The sequence below is a fragment of the Periplaneta americana genome, chromosome 10 (assembly GCF_040183065.1).
Source record: "Periplaneta americana isolate PAMFEO1 chromosome 10, P.americana_PAMFEO1_priV1, whole genome shotgun sequence".
NCBI classification, from domain to species: Eukaryota; Metazoa; Arthropoda; class Insecta; order Blattodea; family Blattidae; genus Periplaneta; species Periplaneta americana.
The window spans coordinates 85,835,494-85,854,223 of record NC_091126.1 but is presented as its reverse complement, the minus strand read 5'-3'; the positions used below and the strand labels follow the sequence as shown (position 1 = coordinate 85,854,223).

Below are 18,730 nucleotides of genomic sequence, written 5' to 3'. Positions count from 1 at the left end.
AATATATACACAGAGAGTTCCTATGAAGACTTTCTCGGGACAGACCAAAGATGTTGATAAAGCGTCGTAAAATAACCTACTAAAAAATCTCGGGACAGGCGCTCCGCACTACGGTTGTCAAGCCGACAGAACATTACTACCAAGGTCCGGCTTGCGTAGGAACTTTCAGGATATACATATACATACATAAGGCCTCATGACCTTATCTCTACCAGATGAAATGAATGACTGAAAGTGAGTGAGTGAGTGAGTGAGTGAGTGAGTGAGTGAGTGAGTGAGTGAGTGAGTGAGTAATAGTAAATACACACATCAACACTCCAAATAAATAAAATACAGCAGCATAATATTTAATCTTTAGATTTAAGGAATGGCTGCATATCTACAGAGTGGGTTAAAAGTCGCTTTCCCCAAACACTTCCTTACATTTCATTACATTCAATTTACATTTGACTACACATTCCTTTGGAGGCCCTGTTTCTCGATACACAATTCACAACATTTAGACACTGATTTACAGATGGCAGAATATAACTCACGATTTTCATCGATTTTCACGAATGACTGTTCGATCATCTGTTGCAACTGATATAGATCCTGCGATTTTTTAGTAAAAACATCATTTTTCATCACCAATGCTGTGTTCTTACTGTGCTTCCACCAACGTTGTAGCACAAAAAACACGTTTTTCTGTGGTTAATTTGTGATTCATTGCAAGAAACTGGCAGTAATTGCATAGAGACGCAACCCAACACAATAAAACAAAACAACAAGGATAACAAGACATGACATCGGAATATAAATTTTAAATATATGGTTTATTACCATCAAAGTTACTTATCAAGAACAATCATTCAAGTCATTAAATTGTGACATGAGGTAGTACAGAATGAAAGACGAACGTTTTCGCCATGGAGTATGGCATCCTCAGGTCTCATGACGACGGAAACACAAGACGAACACTTATATCTATGGTATGTATACAATCATTGGAGTATATGTCTGGAAAAACAGAGTTAAAATGGCAACCAATACAAACATATATGGTTATGAACGCATGCGTGACAACAAAATCTAAAATAACCAAGTACACAGCGGTAAAAATGATGAACAATGTGCTGGTGGTTAAAATGTTCAATAAGACAAAATAATTTGGCAGTCTTCAAATGTGTGTGGTCATGGATTACAATGTAGTGGAACATGCTGTGATGTACAACTCCGCTCTTTTTGCTTTGTAATAAGCGGTGTATGAATTCAAGTCCTGTAATCATAATATGGGAAAATATAACTTAAAAAATTGAAAGTTAAAAAGTGAATGTTGAATATGAGATGGTAAATTTTAATACTTACACGAAATTACTTGTGAGGAGTGTTGACCTAGCCGCAATCTCGCAGCAACATGACTGAGCTTTACAGAAGGCGTTGACGTTAAAGAAAACCAAATACCAGGCGTAGTGGATCATCAAGAACCACCAGCACATTGTTCACCATTTTTACTGCTGTGTACTTTGTTATTTTAGATTTTGTTGTCACGCATGCGTTCATTACCATATATGAGTATGTTTGTATTGGTTATTATTTTAACTTCGTTTGTCCAGACATATACTCCAATGATTGTACACATACCAAAGATATAAGTGTTCATCTTGTGTTTCCGTCGCCATGAGACCTGAGGTTGCCATACTCCATGGCGAAAACATTTGTCTTTCACTGTGTACTACCTCATGTCATAATTTAATGACTTGAATGATTGTTCTTGATAAGTAACTACGACGGTAATAAACCAATATATATATATATATCAGCTATGGGGACTATAAGCAAAGTAGGGAGGGAACGTTCCTACTCACCCCACATTCGTTTGATTGACAGGCGAGGGGTAAAGCAGTTATTTTGCTAAGTCAAGTGCAGTGGTAGGTTCGACACACCTTGCACATCAGTAATTTCTCCGCTCTTATTTCTTGTTTCAAAATCTTTACAGTATTTTTTTTATAGGAAGTACACGTGTCATATAATAATTATGACGGCCACCTACTGTGATTAGGCAAATTATATATTTTTCAATTGTATAACTATTCCTTTATCATGTGCACAAGAAATTCTTGAACTGCCTTGTGGTCGACATAATAAAGTATTCCTTTTTTAAAAACAATAAAGAAAAAAGCAAAGCTCCATTGTCATTTAACTGCACAGTATTTTAAAAGATACAATGCTCAACATAATAAATTGTTTCTTTTTAAAACCAATAAAGTAACTAAGCTCCATTGTCATTTAACTTGAAAACATATTAAACACAATATAACGATCAACAAAATCAATTGTTTCTTTTTATAAATACTAAAGAAAGAAAAACTAAGCTCCATTGTCATTTAACTTTAAAACATATTAAACAAAATATATAAGATATGAATGAAACGAAATACTACTGTAGGCCTATACTGCTGCTTTTCATTTTTTGTTGTTGATTGCCCTCGAAATTTCTTGTTATTAACTAAAAAGGAGATATTTGGCTCTAAAATAGAACAACTCAACCGTAATACTGAAACTAAATGCATGTCTGTGATCCTAGACCTGGAGATACTTTTGGTCATATTCATTTTGAAAAGAAAAACAGCTCACAACAGTAAGTTGAGCCAAACATAGATACCATACGCATTGCAAATGTGCGCAGATTAGGGAATTGCTCCTCTGGTAGGTAATCCATTTTTTCCTAAACAATTTAGTGGCGTGCTCTTTTGCATCTCTATAATGGCTCTGATGCTTAGGTAACATCAAATACAAATGGATTATTGAACAGACACATCTCCATGTCCATTGCAGTTACTTCTGAAAATCTTTCTTGGAAAGAGAACGCATCAAGTAGGCCTAATATGCACTCAAAGTTTTAAATAAGTTCAGTTCCAGATACTTAATAAAATAACAATTATCTAAATCCTGAAAATACCATAAACATATCTTGTTTTGTATCTTTTCACAAATATTACGAAAATAGCTATTAAATTTAAATAAATACTCGTAAGATCACCGAAGTCCGCTTTATGCTTCCGATTAAAGTGGCGTTTAATATTGAAGCGTTTTATATGCGCAATTTTAATCCCGCATATTAAGCAACAGACTTTCTTCTTTTTGTAAGTAATAAAAAATTCTTTCTGCCACTCTTCCTGAAACTGACGTCCCGAGATCGAAGCCATACCCGCCACTGAATGAAGCATGTCTAGAGAAGCACCAGGCGGAGGAGAGGGTCGGTGGAGTGAGGTAAGGTGGCTTTAAGTGCAGTGGCCCTTCGGACCAATTTTTCCCCATGATTGATATATATAAAAAATTCTATTAATTATACTTATCGGACCCAACATGTCTTTGAAATTGGAAAAACAGTTGACGTACAAACATTGTTGTCAACTCATTACTTATTACACCAGCTATTCATTTATTCAAGTTATGACATCTGTAATATGTGTACAAGTATGAAACCTAAGAATGAATATTGGTGAAAGCGACTTTTGACCCTCCTTGTATATACTGATATACTTTTAATGCACTGTATGCAAATGGTGAAGTGAATATAATGTTATATTACTCGTAAATATACATTGATAGATCAATAACAAGGCCTGGAATAAGTATCAGGTCTCCTTCAATGACAAAACTATATCTGACTATTCCAATAAGTAAATTCGCTACAGTCTCACAAGCGGAAGTAGTGGGAATAATGCAAAGTTCAATTACAGTCCTCAAACAAAATATTTGTAACAAATCCATTGGTACTTTAGTGAAAGTAGAACAATATTGCTGTTCATCTGTGAACTCAATATTTTTTATGGTACCAAAAGCCACTTGGATTATGAAATTGTGGAAACTGCAGATAACTACGACAGTTTTATACTGTCTACCTTCCAACACAGCTCATGAGCTCGATAAGACAGTATTCGTTCATTCGAACACCAATGGATCAAGAAGCAACGCTTTGAAAAAATCTTTGCCAAAGTTTTGGGAAAATCCATGACCACTTCAAACATCAAATCTGGGTTTAAGTCTAATGGTTTGCATCCATATGATCTTAATGCGATTCCTGAAGTTGCATTTGCGCCTAGTACAGCTTGTGACTTACCAAATCCTCAAGCTTCAGAAACTCTCTCAACATCAACTGTGCAAAAATCAGGTTACACTATCTTCACAGACTGGACCTTCAGGTATGCCAAATAGGAATCTGAAAGGAGTGCGTATATTGCCAGTGGGGGAGGATGACGCGGTCGAAAAGGGCATTATTGATTCAGATAACGACGGAGCTGCTGATATGAGAACAATTGCTGAACTACTTCCATCAGCAAAGAAAAAAATGTTAAAGCATCCAAGAGAAAACCAGCTATGAGCAATAAAGGTAGTTTGAAGAAATCATTAATTTCGAAGAAAGATAAAACAACAATTCCAAAATACAGCGAACCCCGTCCAAGACACCAGCAAAAAAGCCAGACAGGCGAACAATGATGAATCTTGGTTTTATAATGTGTGCAAAGAAGATGCAGTGAAAGATAATTATATGCATGTGTTTTGTGTGTGGTCATTACATCCATGAGGAATGTGTGGGATTAATCTCAGTGGTTCTCAACCTTTTTTGACTGGCGACACACTTTACAGAACGCCCACGATATCGCGACACATTTATTTGTTTTTATTATTATTAATAATAAAACAATTATTTATTTATTTATTTATTCATGTATTTATTTATTTATTTATTTATTTATTTATTTATTTATTTACTCACTTATTTATTTACTCATTTACTTACGTATTTACTTACTCACTTATTTACTTACTCACTCACTTACTTACTCACTTACTCACTTACTTGCTCACTCACTTACTCACTCACTTACTCACTCACTTATTTACTTATTTATTTATTTATTTATTTATTTACTCATTTATTTATTTATTTATTTATTTATTTATTTATTTATTTATTTATTTATTTATTTATTTATTTATTTGCAGAACAACAGCCATTGACCAATAAAATTACAGCACAGTGATTTAATACATTAAAATGAACAACTATGGTACAAATTAAATAATTGATATGACAACAAAATGAAGAACATAGATTACAATGATTAATTTACAAGAATTAATACTATAAAATTTTAGGGAAAGGAGTTGATCCTTACAAAAGTATTACCAATTTCTGTATCAGGATTATGCAAATAATATTAGCAAAGACATTGCCATATTCTAATACTTCTATACATTGAATAGATCGAAATCGCCTACTTGTAAGTTAGCATTTTTAATTATCTGGAGACCGGCGAGGAAGATTTAGAATTTCTAATATACAGAGTGTTTCGAGGAGGTGTTACAAACTTTCAGAGATGATGCCGAAAGGCACATGTATCAATTTGAGATAAGGAACCATGGTCCGGAATGAAAGTTATAACCAAATATAGTTGTGTGGAAATGGAATTGTAATTTGGCACCACGTGCCCTCCTTTCCTTAATCTCTGGAACAGTCGTGGAAAGATGGTATGGGCCGGATGTCTCCTTCGTGGGTACTTGTTCCGATACAATCTGTGAGCTTGTCTACTGTTCCCGTTGGCTCATCCGTATTCGAAAATCAGGTCTGCTTATTCCGCTCTGGTGTACTCCTCCATTTCACTAGGACTGATCGACTGGACACTGCAACTTGTACACATACACTGCTGTCTACAGAAGTACATATCAGGACCGACCATGTCCATTACACATTACGCTATCTGCATTGCTCTAGTATAGTTTCCTGTCTCCATCCCTCAGACAGCGCATTGAATGGAATACTGTAAGTAGACAACGTAAATAACGTCAGATGAATACAGTATGTGTGAGATGCACATAAATAAGGTGTACAGAGGAATAAAATTATTTCATTTCCACACAACTATTTTTGCTTTAACTTTCGACTCGTTCATTTCCGGACCAGGGTTCCTTACCTCAAATTGATACATGTGCCCTTCGCCATCATCCCTGAAAGTTTGTAGCATCACCTCGTAAACACCCTGTAGAAGAGTTTGTGATGTCTCATGTCCTTCATAGGAATACGAAGACTGACACTGTTTAAGAAAGATTGACAATTAATGTCACCTTTAAGGACCTTACGTAAGAATGGGTAATCGAGATCATGACGTCTAGCATACAGGCTTCGACATTTAAAGTGCTGGCATGTTTTATCATAGTTATATCCAGAGTTATTAGGCAGAAATCTGTAGAAACATAATGAAATAAATTTCCTTTGAATATTTTCCAGTTTTGCCGAATCAGTACTAGTATTAGAGTTCCAAACTACAGATGCATATTCGAGTTTCGATCCCATTAATGTATAGTATAGTATTAAAAGAGAGTCAGATGTTGAAAAATAATAAGTAAATGACCGAATTATTCCTAACATACTTATTGCATGGTTATAAATATAATCAGTGTGGTTGTGAAAATATAATTTATTGTCAATTAATACACGAGGTCTCTAATACAATCTTTTCTGTTAATTAATACATTTTTTATGATAGTTATATTTTAGTGTAGAGGTTTTCTTTGAAAAAGATATTGCGTAAGTTTTGTATTCATTAATCATCATCCCGTTATCAACTGACCAATTGGTAATTGAATTAATGTCATCCTGAAGAAATTAACAGTCAGCAACACTGTTGATTTTTCGAAAAATTTTAAGATCGTCAGCGAATAATAGATTGTCAGAACTTATTCTTTTGCAAATGTCGTCAATGAAGATTAAAAATAGAAGAGATCCTAAAGTTGAGCCCTGGGGCATACCACAAATAATATTAAATGGATCAGAGAGAATATTCGAAATTCGTACATTTGATTGTCTATCGTGTAAATAATTTTCAAACCAGCTTACTTAGCTTACCGATAGTCCTATATTATCTAATTTAGACAATAGAATAGAATGTGGAACTACATCAAACGCCTTACTGAAATCAAAATATATTGCATCTGTTTGGCCCTGGAATTCAACAACTGGTACACTTTGATTCAAATAAGAGACTAAGTTAGTTGTAGTAGATTTGGATTTAGTAAATCCGTGTTGTGCAGAATTTAATTTCTTTTTTACAAAGAAAGAAAATATGTTTGTGAATTATAGTTTCATAAATAATAATAATAATAATAATAATAATAATAATAATAATAATATTATTATTATTATTATTATTATTATTATTATTATTATTATTGTTATTATTATTATTAACAACCAGTGCTTTCTTCTAGAGAAAAAGGTGGTGGAACTTAGTGTAGAATATTTTATAGCGAACGAGGAGATGATTACTGTTCATTGCACGGGAATTTTATCGTTTTTAACCTCCTTTTCGTCCAACTAAGGCTTTCAAAGTCTAAGCCGTTCCAGCGCGATCCTCCAGAAAAGAAAGCACTGATAACCTCTATATAGTGTCGAACATCCAGTATTGTAGGTAGGTCGATATTAACACTCAATCGAAAATTCTACAAAAAAAGAAGAGGAATTTGAGTGGCATTAGAAAAAAACAAAGGTACAATACCTGTGTGTCAAAAATTCCAACCTGTCTATACTGGATGTCCGATAAAAGATTTGTGTTATCGTTTCTGAAAACTCGCCTATCCCATTTATACCCATAAGTTTTTTTGTTGAATATTTTCATAATATTACTAATTATAGTTTATATATATCCAAGGAGTAACCTTCTATCAATGAAATTTTATTTGTGTCCTTTGTTACTGTGTACAGGCCTGTTGCGAAAACGCAACACTAAGCACATACGATACCAATATTGCTTTAAATTACAGCAGGTCGCAGAACGTATTGAAATGACATAAAATGTAACATGTATGACTTAAATCTATAATTTTATAAATTAAACTTCTCAAGTAATTGTCAATCAAGGTTATTTTAAGATTTAACTCCAACATAATATTCAAATTCTGTAAAAGATGTAGAAACAGTGCCAAAAGTGAGACTACACTCTAGTACAAAAATCACGAATATATATTTCAGAATCCAGTCACTATTTTATAACAGTTCATTTTACATGAAAAGCAAGAAAGCATTTTTCATGGCGGACAACTTCACATTTTGCGCATTTCTTCATTGTCGTAGATTTGCACATAACGCACTTTGTCCTCCTATTCTGTATGAAATGTAGTGACTCACATTATCTAATCGAGAGCCCAAGGAAACCCTGCTGGTCATAGGTGTCTTCACCAGACCAATTTTACATCTTGGTTGACCGAATCTCTCCAGTATTTCAATAGATAGGTTCCTTCGGAATTCCAATAGGTCTAGTGTATCAGAGCCAGTGGCACTAGTGGATCTTCTGTGAAGGTCCCAAGCTTTCTGCAGAGATACATTCAGAATCCAGATGAAAGTAGGCCACCACCATTTCTTTGAATGGATGCTGGTTCTATAGCTGGATACGTTCTGATCCATTGTATCCGTGCCACCCATATTTGATTTGTAAGTTTTTACCTAAAAGTGTTGTGAAATCTGCACTGTCTTGTTTTGAGAAGCAGAGTAGCGAGATGCATATGCAAGTGGTTCTATGCCTTCACAATTACACACCATGGTAACATTGTCATTCCATCAACAAATTACCAAGGGCATACTCAAATCTGTACATACGTCATATGAGCCTGTGTATTTTTTCTTCAAGTCAGTGACATGACTAAGCGGATATGTCTCAGTAGTCAATTCTATTTCCCCTTATGGTACCTATTACGTCCACTCCCATATCTGTAAATGCATTCACTGTCTTCAAAGATGTCGACCTGGTTGGCGAGTTGGTATAGCGCTGGCCTTCTATGCCCAAGTTTGCGGGTTCGATCCCGGGCCAGGTCGATGGCATTTAAGTGTGCTTAAATGCGACAGGCTCATGTCAGTAGATTTACTGGCATGTAAAAGAACTCCTGCGGTACAAAATTCCGGCACATCCGGCGACGCTGATATAACCTCTGCAGTTGCGAGCGTCGTTAAATAAACCATAACATAACATAACATCTTCAAAGATGTAGAATAATTGTCTGCAAGAATGTGATTGGGAAGTATGTTCTTTTCATTGTCTTTATACAGAGTGTCCACAAACTGCAGTAATACTCCACCTCCAATGCCATACTCTGATTTGTAATTAGTCTGTTGACCTTTAGCACCCTGGCAAATGTCAAAATCAACGAAATAACGAAGTTTGAAATTTATACACCAGACTTTATAGCCAAATTGTATTGGTTTTATCCTAATGTACTGCTTTAGGCTATGACGCACAAAATAAGGAATCATCCCCTCAACGTGAACATCTATTTCTCACCACGTTGACTAATTCCACTTACATTCTGTGTCTCAGTAGTCATTACAGTTTGATCTGAATGCACATTGCATGCTGTTGGAAGTTGACCGGTATCAGAAATTCTCAATACCTCCTCATGTTGAGACTGAAACACTAATTCTCCATCAGCACAAAGTTGATGTGAATTCAAGTTGCTGAATGTTCCTCCTATACTTTCATCCGCACTATCTTCATCTGTATCATTATGGACATTCGGAGTCCACACCTGTGAAGTAACAGCGCGTCTGGCCGCGAAACCAGGTGGACCGGTTCGATTTTCAGTCGGAGCAAGTTACCTGGTTGGGGTTTTTCGGGGTTTTCCCTCAACCCAATATGAGTAAGTGCTGGGTAATTTTCGGTGTTAGACCTCGGACTCATTTCACCAGCAACATCACCTTCATCTCATTCAGACGCTAAATAACCTAAGATGTTGATAAAGCGTCGTAAAATAACCTACTAAAATAAAAAAGTACGTCCGAAGGACCTATATACACATCAATATCTTCTGTAGTACCTGAATGCAGTCTACAATTTGCTTCGTATTCAATTTTCAAGATAACATAGAAATGATATTGTATGTGCTTAGTGTTGCGAAAACGCAACATTACAATTTAGCAGGGTGGGGACGCAATATTGAGGAAGGCTGGCATACAAGTCTGCAATATATTGCAAATACAATTCCTTTAGTACGTTGTAAGCAAATATTTACATATATATGATATAGAGTAAAAACAGAATAATACATTTTCTTCGACATGGTGTGTGCGGGTATGCCAATACTCTGACGTGAAAATTCACGTCTCTCGCACTGCCACATGAAACTGAAATGAAAGTTAATTATTGTGCTGCAGGCTCCTTTGATTCTTCTAGTATACACAATCATGAAAAAAGTTAATTTTGTAATTCATTTCTTTGCATTTTTGCAGAACAATAATTAATGCTGAATGTTGCGAAAACGCAACATAGGCAGATATGGGTTAAAAATTAATGTGAAGTCTGCGCCTGGTGGGTTGCACAGAGTTTCTCTATATGTGCCCTTATGATTGACAGGCCAACATGTAAATCATCTTCAAGATGATCTTTAGATTTCACTATTTTCATGATAGAAAAATGCTGATTGACACATGTATGAATTTGAAAACGGCAGTTCTAAATAAATGTTTAGTTTATTCGGCACCATCGACTGATTTTACAAAACATTTTCGTGTATAAAACACTCGGAATTTTGTTTATATTAGTCTCCACGTCACGTAAAACCATATCGCAATTATTCATCACTATATTTATGAAACGAGTACGTTTTTATGAACCGTGAAGGGAATTTTCGCTCACATTATTTGAATTAACACTGCTGTCATCTAACCCAGAACTTGATTCAGATTGTCTTTTCCGAATTAAAAATTTGTCCATGATGAAATCTAAATAAAGCATTTTTGATGAAATAGCCGCACTATCACCCGCTCACACGTAAGTTGTTGAAACTGACAAATATGTTCTGACGATACTAATCTCTGTTTTTTACTAAGTGGGAAGAGTAAACGAATTACACAATATTGTTATAGGTGTTCACTTTCATTGCAATTATGGTCATTCAGAAAAATTAAACTGAGCATTGTTGCGGGTATTCACGTTTCATTGGTAAAGTCTGTCTCAAAATAAAATGTACTGTATCATAGACTTCGTTGTAAATAAGAAATGCGTTGTAAAGAGACTTTTTCAGGTCCAAAATTCCGCGACACACCCCATTGAGCTGCGCGACACACCGGTTGGGAACCCCTGGATTAACGAATGAGGACCAGGGCCGTTTTATATGCCCAAGCTGCGGGAAAAGTGATAAATACAATTAAACCTTTTTCTGTCAATTGAGTGTAATACAAATGTAACAATTAACATGTCAGGAAACATTACATTTGAAGAGTTCACTGCAAGAATGATGGATGTCATTTGAAATACATTTTGCAGGAGAAGCAATTGAAAGTTTGAAATGCTGAGCGCTCAAAGCTTAACTGTGATTTTCCGATCATTACTGGACAATGACTATCAGTGTTAATGCCATATAACTCCCTATGCACCTTCTATATGTCTTAAGCTATGCATTGACAGTCTTGGTTCATTTTCGACAAGAAAGTGACATCCATCATTCTTGCAGTGGACTCTTCATTTGTGTAGTAAGTTCTACGAAACAATTTTGAGATAATTCTATGACTTCATCACATTACAGTGTATCTGTGTCAACTAAATTCCTTAAAATTAGTACATTTGTCAAAAATAATGTCAGTTGAATTAATGTGTGTTAATAAATAGGTACCAAAACGTGATGCACATTGTAAGTCAGATTTAATTAGTTTCCAGCATTTTAAATGTGTTATCAAAAGAAGGAGTAGGCCATATTGGGTAGGTACATACTATACCAAACACGCCCAAAACTAACCTTTTTGTAAACTTCTTATTATGGCTTGCCTAATCATTTCATTTGCTCCAAATCATAATATTACATTTCTAATTTGATTTACTTTAGATTGTAACCAACACCCACAAATTACTATCACTCACATAAAAATCATACTTAAGTAGGCCATATTGGGTACAGCCTACCTTACAACAGTCTTAAAAACCTGTCGAAGAGGTAGCTGAAGATAATATCCTCTCACACTTACTTGGAATAAAACCATGAGAGTAAACAAGTTAATGAACATGCAAATGAGACTGCTAAACTGCATCAGTGTGGAAGCCAGAATTTACAATTCCTATATCTCTGATAACAATAAACACAATGTTATATAACTCCAGCATTACTTACAAGAAGTTTATCTACTATTCGTGATCAAGCATCAAAAATAAAAATATATTTATGAGTGTTCCAAAATATTTTTCGTTACAAAGTTACCTCAGCACCTTCACCAAAGACAGACTTCATAGCGTAAAGGCCTGTAAATAATAAACTAAATGTACAAATCTGCTATTATATCTCTGCCTCTGTACAACGTCACAATTTGCGGTGAGGAGGCAGAGAGATAATAGAAGTTTGCAATGCTTTTCATACTGTGATGCCCGCGGCCAAGATAAGCAATTTGAAATTTATCAGTCACTCACCGGCAGAGATATAATAGGAGATCTGTAGGAATTTTATTAGGTCACTCTAACTTAAAGGCCCCCTCCGACCAGAAGTCACATGTTGGGATTATCATACAAGATTAAATTATTCTGTCTGCTATCAGCAATGAAAAACCGCGCGTTTCTGCGATTACTGGGAGTCGAGTTACAAGTTGCACTGCTGACGCTGACGTAAAATTAAACCCTGCCAGTTCGAACCCAAACATCGGAATATTGTGAATAGAAAGACAGTACTAGTGTTAAAAAAGTATAAATAAGGAAAAATGAACCGCTGAAAGCAGATGTGGTGTAAGTCAAAAACTATAAATGAGGCTAAAGTAAAAGCTGTAAAATACAGTGCAAAGTAGGAATTGAAGGGTTTTTTTGGAAAAACAACCATAGTCCAAAAACATAAATTTTTAGGAGAAACAAAAAAACTATCTGGCATGGATGTTGTTGACGTTGTGCTTGTCATGTCCAGGTCTTTCTCTCTCAGTCGTGTCTTGGTCTTTCTCCGTCTGTCTTTCTTGTCATGTTCTCATTTTATCTCTCAGTCTTGTCTTGGTCTTTCTCTTTCTGTCTTTCTTGCCATGTTCTGGTCTTTCTGTCTCACTCGTGTCTTGGTCATTCTCCTTCTGCCTTTCTTGTCAAGTTCTGATCTCTCTCTCTCTCTCTCAGTCGCGTCTTAGTCTTTCTCCTTCTGCCTTTCTCTCTCAGTCGTGTATGGTCTTTCTCTTTCTGTCTTTCTTGTCATGTTCTGGTCTTTCTCTCTCAGTCGTGTCTTGGTCTTTCCCCTTCTGTCTTTCTTGACATGTTCTGGTCTTTCTCTCTCAGTCGTGTCTTAGTCTTTCTCCTTCTGTCTTTCTTGTCATGTTCTGGTCTTTCTCTCTCAGTCGTGTCTTAGTCTTTCTCCTTCTGTCTTTCTCAGTCGTGTATGGTCTTTCTCTTTCTGTCTTTCTTGTCATGTCCAGGTCTTTCTCTCTCAGTCGTGTCTTGGTCTCTTTACTTCTGCCATTCTTGTCATGTTCTGGTCCTTCTCTCTCAGTTGTGTCTTGGTCTTTCTCCTTCTGCCTTTCTTGCCATGTTCTGATCTTTCTCTCTCAGTCGCGTCTTGGTCTCTTTACTTCTGTCTTTCTTGTCATGTCCAGGTCTTTCTCTCTCAGTCGTGTCTTGGTCTCTTTACTTCTGCCTTTCTTGTCATGTTCTGGTCCTTCTCTCTCAGTCGTGTTTTGGTCTTTCTTGTCATGTTCTCATTTTATCTCTCAGTCGTGTCTCGGTCTTTCTCTTTCTGTCTTTCTTGCCATGTTCTGGTCTTTCTCTCTCAGTCGTCTCTTGGTCTTTCTCCTTCTGTCTTCCTTGCCATGTCCTGGTCTTTCTCTCTCAGTCGTGTCTTGATCTCTTTACTTCTGTCTTTCTTGTCATGTTCTCATTTTATCTCTCAGTCGTGTCTTGGTCTTTCTCCTTCTGCCTTTCTTGCCATGTCCTGATCTTTCTCTCTCAGTCGTGTCTTGGTCTCTTTACTTCTGTCTTTCTTGTCATGTCCAGGTCTTTCTCTCTCAGTCGTGTCTTGGTCTTTCTATCTCTATCTTTCTTGTCATGTTCTCATCTTTCTCTCTCAGTCGTGTCTTGGTCTTTCTCCTTCTGTCTTCCTTGTCCTGGTCTTTCTCTCACACTTCGCTTGGTCTTTATATTTCTGTGTTTCTTGTCATGTTCTGATCTTTCTCTCTCAGTCGTGTCTTGGTCTTTCTCCTTCTGTCTTCCTTGTCATGTCCTGGTCTTTCTCTCCCTGTCGTGTTTTAGTCTTTCTCTCACTCTCTGCCGTGTCTTCCTTTCTCTCTCTCTCCGACGTGTCTTGGTATTTATCTCTATCTCAATTTCATGTCATATTCTTTCTTTCTCTCACTCTCTGTCTAGTGTATTGGTCTTTCTTTCTCTCTGTCTTGTTCTGGTCTTTCTATCGCACTGTCGATTCCCGGTCTTCCTGTGACTGTCGTGCCCTGGTCATTCTCTCTCTCTCTCTCTCTCGTGTCCTGGTCTTTTTCTTTCCCGTGTCCTGATCTTTATCTCTGTCTCTAGTGTCCTGATCTTTTTCTCTGTCTCTCGTATCCTGGTCTTTTTTTCTTCTCTCCGTCCTGTTTTTGTCTCTCTCTCGTGTCCTGTTCTTCCTCTTTTTCGTGTCCCTGTCTTTCTCTCTTTCTTTCGTGTCCTGGTCTTTCTCTCCCTCTCTCCGTCCGGATTTTTGTCTCTCTCTCTCTCTCTCTCTCTCTCGTATCCTGGTCTTTCTCTTTCCCGTGACCTGGTTTTTGTCTCTGTCTCTGGTGTCCTGGTCTTTCTATCCCTCTCTCTGTCCTGATTTTTGTTTCTGTCTCTCGTATCCTGGTCTCTCTTCTTTTTCTGCCCTGGTCTCTTTCTCTCTCTTTTCGCGTCCTAGTATTTCTCTCACTGTGACTGTTACAACCGAAAACGCAACAAAATACCATATTGATTGTTGAGACGTGTTTCTCTTACTATTGTAAACAGCAATTAGGCTGCTTGATGGACGTGACGTCACCAATCCCAGTTGCGCTGGATAAACCACACATATACAAAGACGTTTTGCACGTATAGGGTAAGGTTGCCATCATTGGACCAGCAGCGCCACGGTTAGACCACTTCTGTAACTTTTTATCTCTCTGATAATTGCTGCGATCTGGTGAGTTTATGTAGTACTTCCGTGTACAAAGAAGCTGCCATATTAGTTACGAGGTTCTGGAAGATTTCAGACGCATGTGCTGTGTTCGTAAAGTTATTTCAACATTGTGATATTCTGTCGAGCATAATTGTAAAGTTCATACGACAAGAAGATACACGTTTTTATAGCGCTCAATTTACATCAATTTAAGTGTGATTTATCTGCTTTGCATTGATATATTTAGATAGGCCTACGTTGTTGAATTTTCAGCTTTGCCATACACAAGCGGAGAGTAAAAACGTGCACTGTTTCCACCATTGGACTGCTAAGTGATTCCATGAATGGACCACTGGTCCATCTATGGACACGCCTTAATATAAATGAACAACATGTACATTTGAGCTTTATCTCGACTTATATAGCTTATTAACTAATAATTAAACATAAATATATTTTGTTGTGGTCCGCTCAATGGCCGAGTGGTTAGAACGCCCAACTTTCATCGCTGAGGTTCCGAGCTCGCGTCTCGATCACTCGTGGTGCATGAATCCTAGTCAGGGCCAGGTTTCTTGCGAGGTTCTCACATTTTCCCCAGTCAAAAATTTCGTCCACCGTTTTCTCCATTATTGCATCATGAATTTCATTAATTATTTCATTTTATCCGTTCCTGGGACGGTGCGACAGGTCTGTTCAGCCTGCTCCTTGACCTTCATTGTAGGTGCTGCACCTCATTCATCCCAAACGAGTTAAATATGTTATTATTATTATTATTATTATTATTATTATTATTATTATTATTATCATTATTATTATTATTATTATTATTATTATTATTATTACATTGCAGAATTCAAGATGTTCAAATGGATTAAATATGGGCAATGGTAAGAATAAAATATGGAACGAGCTCTTGCTGCCGTCAGGAACGATGATTTGGGCTTAAATGCTGCAGCCAAACAATATTCAGACTCCAAAACTACTCTGAAACGCCATTTGGATGGAAGAAATTGGTTCGCGCTAGAAAGTAAAAAGAAATAACGGGAAGCGTCAGTGATTTGCCACCCGCCGTGAAGGAGGAAATGTGCCACATATACTTCAGTTAGAAGAATGTATGTTCGGCATCACTCCGAAGGACTTGAGCAAACTAGCGTTCGCAGTTGCCGAAAAAAATAACATACCACACAGATTCAACCGACAGAAAAAAATCATGGGCAAAAAGTGGTATTATACTTTCATGAAAAGACGTACAAATCTTTCTCTAAGACAACCAGAAGCTACTTCCATTGCTCGTGCAAGTGGTTTCAACAGAGAAAGAGTTGGCGAATTTTTTTGACATTTTAACAAAAGTCGTTGAACAGAATAAATTGGACGCCACAAGGATTTTTAATGTGGAAGAAACGGGCCTTTCCACGGTGCAGAAGAGGACCAGAAAAGTAATAGCCAAGAAAGGAAAACAAGTCGGATCCATTGCAAGCGGAGAGAGAGGTATGACTACTACTGCTGTCTGTTATGCCAGTGCTGCTGGCCAATATATTCCACCGATGCTGATATTCAAGCGTACCCGAGCTAAGGATGAACTAATGGATGGAGCACTACCGGGAACAGTGTTTGCATTCAAGCCAGATAGTAGCTACATAAACAAAGAGTTGTTTGTAAAATATTTGCATCATTTTATAGACACTGTAAAACCATCGAATGACCATAAGGTACTACTTCTCTTGGATGGTCATACAACACACACTAAAAATTCTGAAGCATTGGATCTTGCTCGACAGTGTGGGGTTGTACTACTTTTCCTTACAGGCCATACAACACAGACTCCAACCCTTAGACGTCTATTTCTTCAAGCCATTAAGCTGCTATTACATTGATGAAATGGAGAAATGGTTGAGGGTACATCCAGGACCAACGGTAACCCAATTTCAGGTGGCTGAATTATTTGGGATGGCATATGGGAGAGTAGCTACTGTTGGGACAGCAATTAATGGTTTTTCCCATGCTGGAGTGTGGCCAGTAGACAGAAATGTCTTCAAAGATCATCATTTTTCTACTTCAACTATACTACAATCCAGTCCAGTCGCCGAGGAAGTGCCAGTAGCAAAATATACATCATCAACAAGAACGAAAACAACAGCATCAAGAACCACAGTAGCGACCAGTTCAATCAGAGAGAAAATTCCAGCAGTAGAAGCAACGACATCGACACAGAAGACATCGACTGTAGGAGCAGCAGCATCAACAAATACAGCAGCAATCTATCCGATGTGTGAGAAAGTGCCAGGAGCAGAATCGACAGGGAATGAATCAGCTGGAAGAGCAGCAACGCAGACAAAAGTAAACGAAGATCCAGGGAAGGACAACAATTTCACTGACTCTTGTAGTCCTACAGCAAGTAGACCTAGGCCTAATTATAATTTGGTCGTTCCTCTCGCTGAATTATCTCCTTTGCCAAAAGCAGCTACTACTGTTGCAAGCACAAGAGGAAAGAAAGACACACAGAAAGCTCTCGTCCTGACAAGTTCCCCGTACAAGCAGTAGTTAAGCAAATCATCAACAGGTTTGAAAAGAAAAAAATTAACATATCCTTCAAGTGAAGATAAGAAAGTTCGTCGGAGTACCAATAGTAACTGGTACTTTGAAATGTGTCAAAGTCGGTCACTGGAGGACATGATCCAGTGCATGACATGCAGGCAGTGGGTACATGAAAACTGTGCAGGAGCGAAAAAGAATGTGAAAAAAATATTTTTGTTTGAATTGAATTTAAAGAACTGTACAAACGTGAAAATATTGTAAAAAATATTTTTGTTTCAATTGCATTTAGAAAAACTGTCCAAGACATAAAGATAAAAATAGAATTTATTTACTGCCTGCTACATGATTAAAGTTACAGTGACAACATGTTGTTTACCACTGTGAGATATGTAACCAATAATTTTATAACCCATATTTCTGTACACATGCAGGTTTATTCATCTTTCAACTTTTTAAAAATTCATTTGCATTGGGTATGACTGTATTTGTTTATCTAACCATCTGTATCATTTAAAATAAACCAAATGTCAAATATTTTGTTACATACGTCAGTCAGAGTGTGTTTAGGAAGAAATGTTTTCATGAAACCCGATGATTCATTCATAGAATCCAACTGGTCCATTGGTGAAGCTAGGTCTCCATGAAAAAAAAATTAAAACTGTTCATTTTTCTTTTCGAAGTTGTATTCCGATATTGATTGTTATATAGTTGATAGTCCTTCATACCAGGAATTCGTGAACTTTAAAATAATAATATTTGACTAAATAGTTTTTCTTAAATTCCATAAAGAAGTTATGTGGTCCATTGATGGCAACTTTACCCTATGTAACTCGAAAACGGCAATTGATATCAAACTCGGAATTTTTTCAGAGACCTTGTCCTCGTGTGATCTTTTAATTAAATCCCTCATTGATTTTTATCAGAGAGGACCTTTAAAGAAGCACTTGCATAGAATGGGTTTAGCAGACAATTCTAAACTTTGCAGGTGTAAGTTAGAAATCGAAACATGAGAATATGTTCTGTGTCACTGTCCTGCTCTAGGAAAATTAAGTAGGTCTGTGCAGGGAAATTTTTCATATGATGCCATCAGCAACACTCA

The 18,730-nt window shown here is 36.8% G+C and overlaps 1 protein-coding gene across 1 annotated transcript in view; it reads right to left on the bottom strand.

Annotated features, from left to right (window-relative positions):
* LOC138707855 (uncharacterized) overlaps positions 1 to 18,730 on the bottom strand; it is a 153,200-nt gene that overhangs the window by 79,190 nt on the left and 55,280 nt on the right. The gene's annotated exons all lie outside the window — the stretch shown is intronic.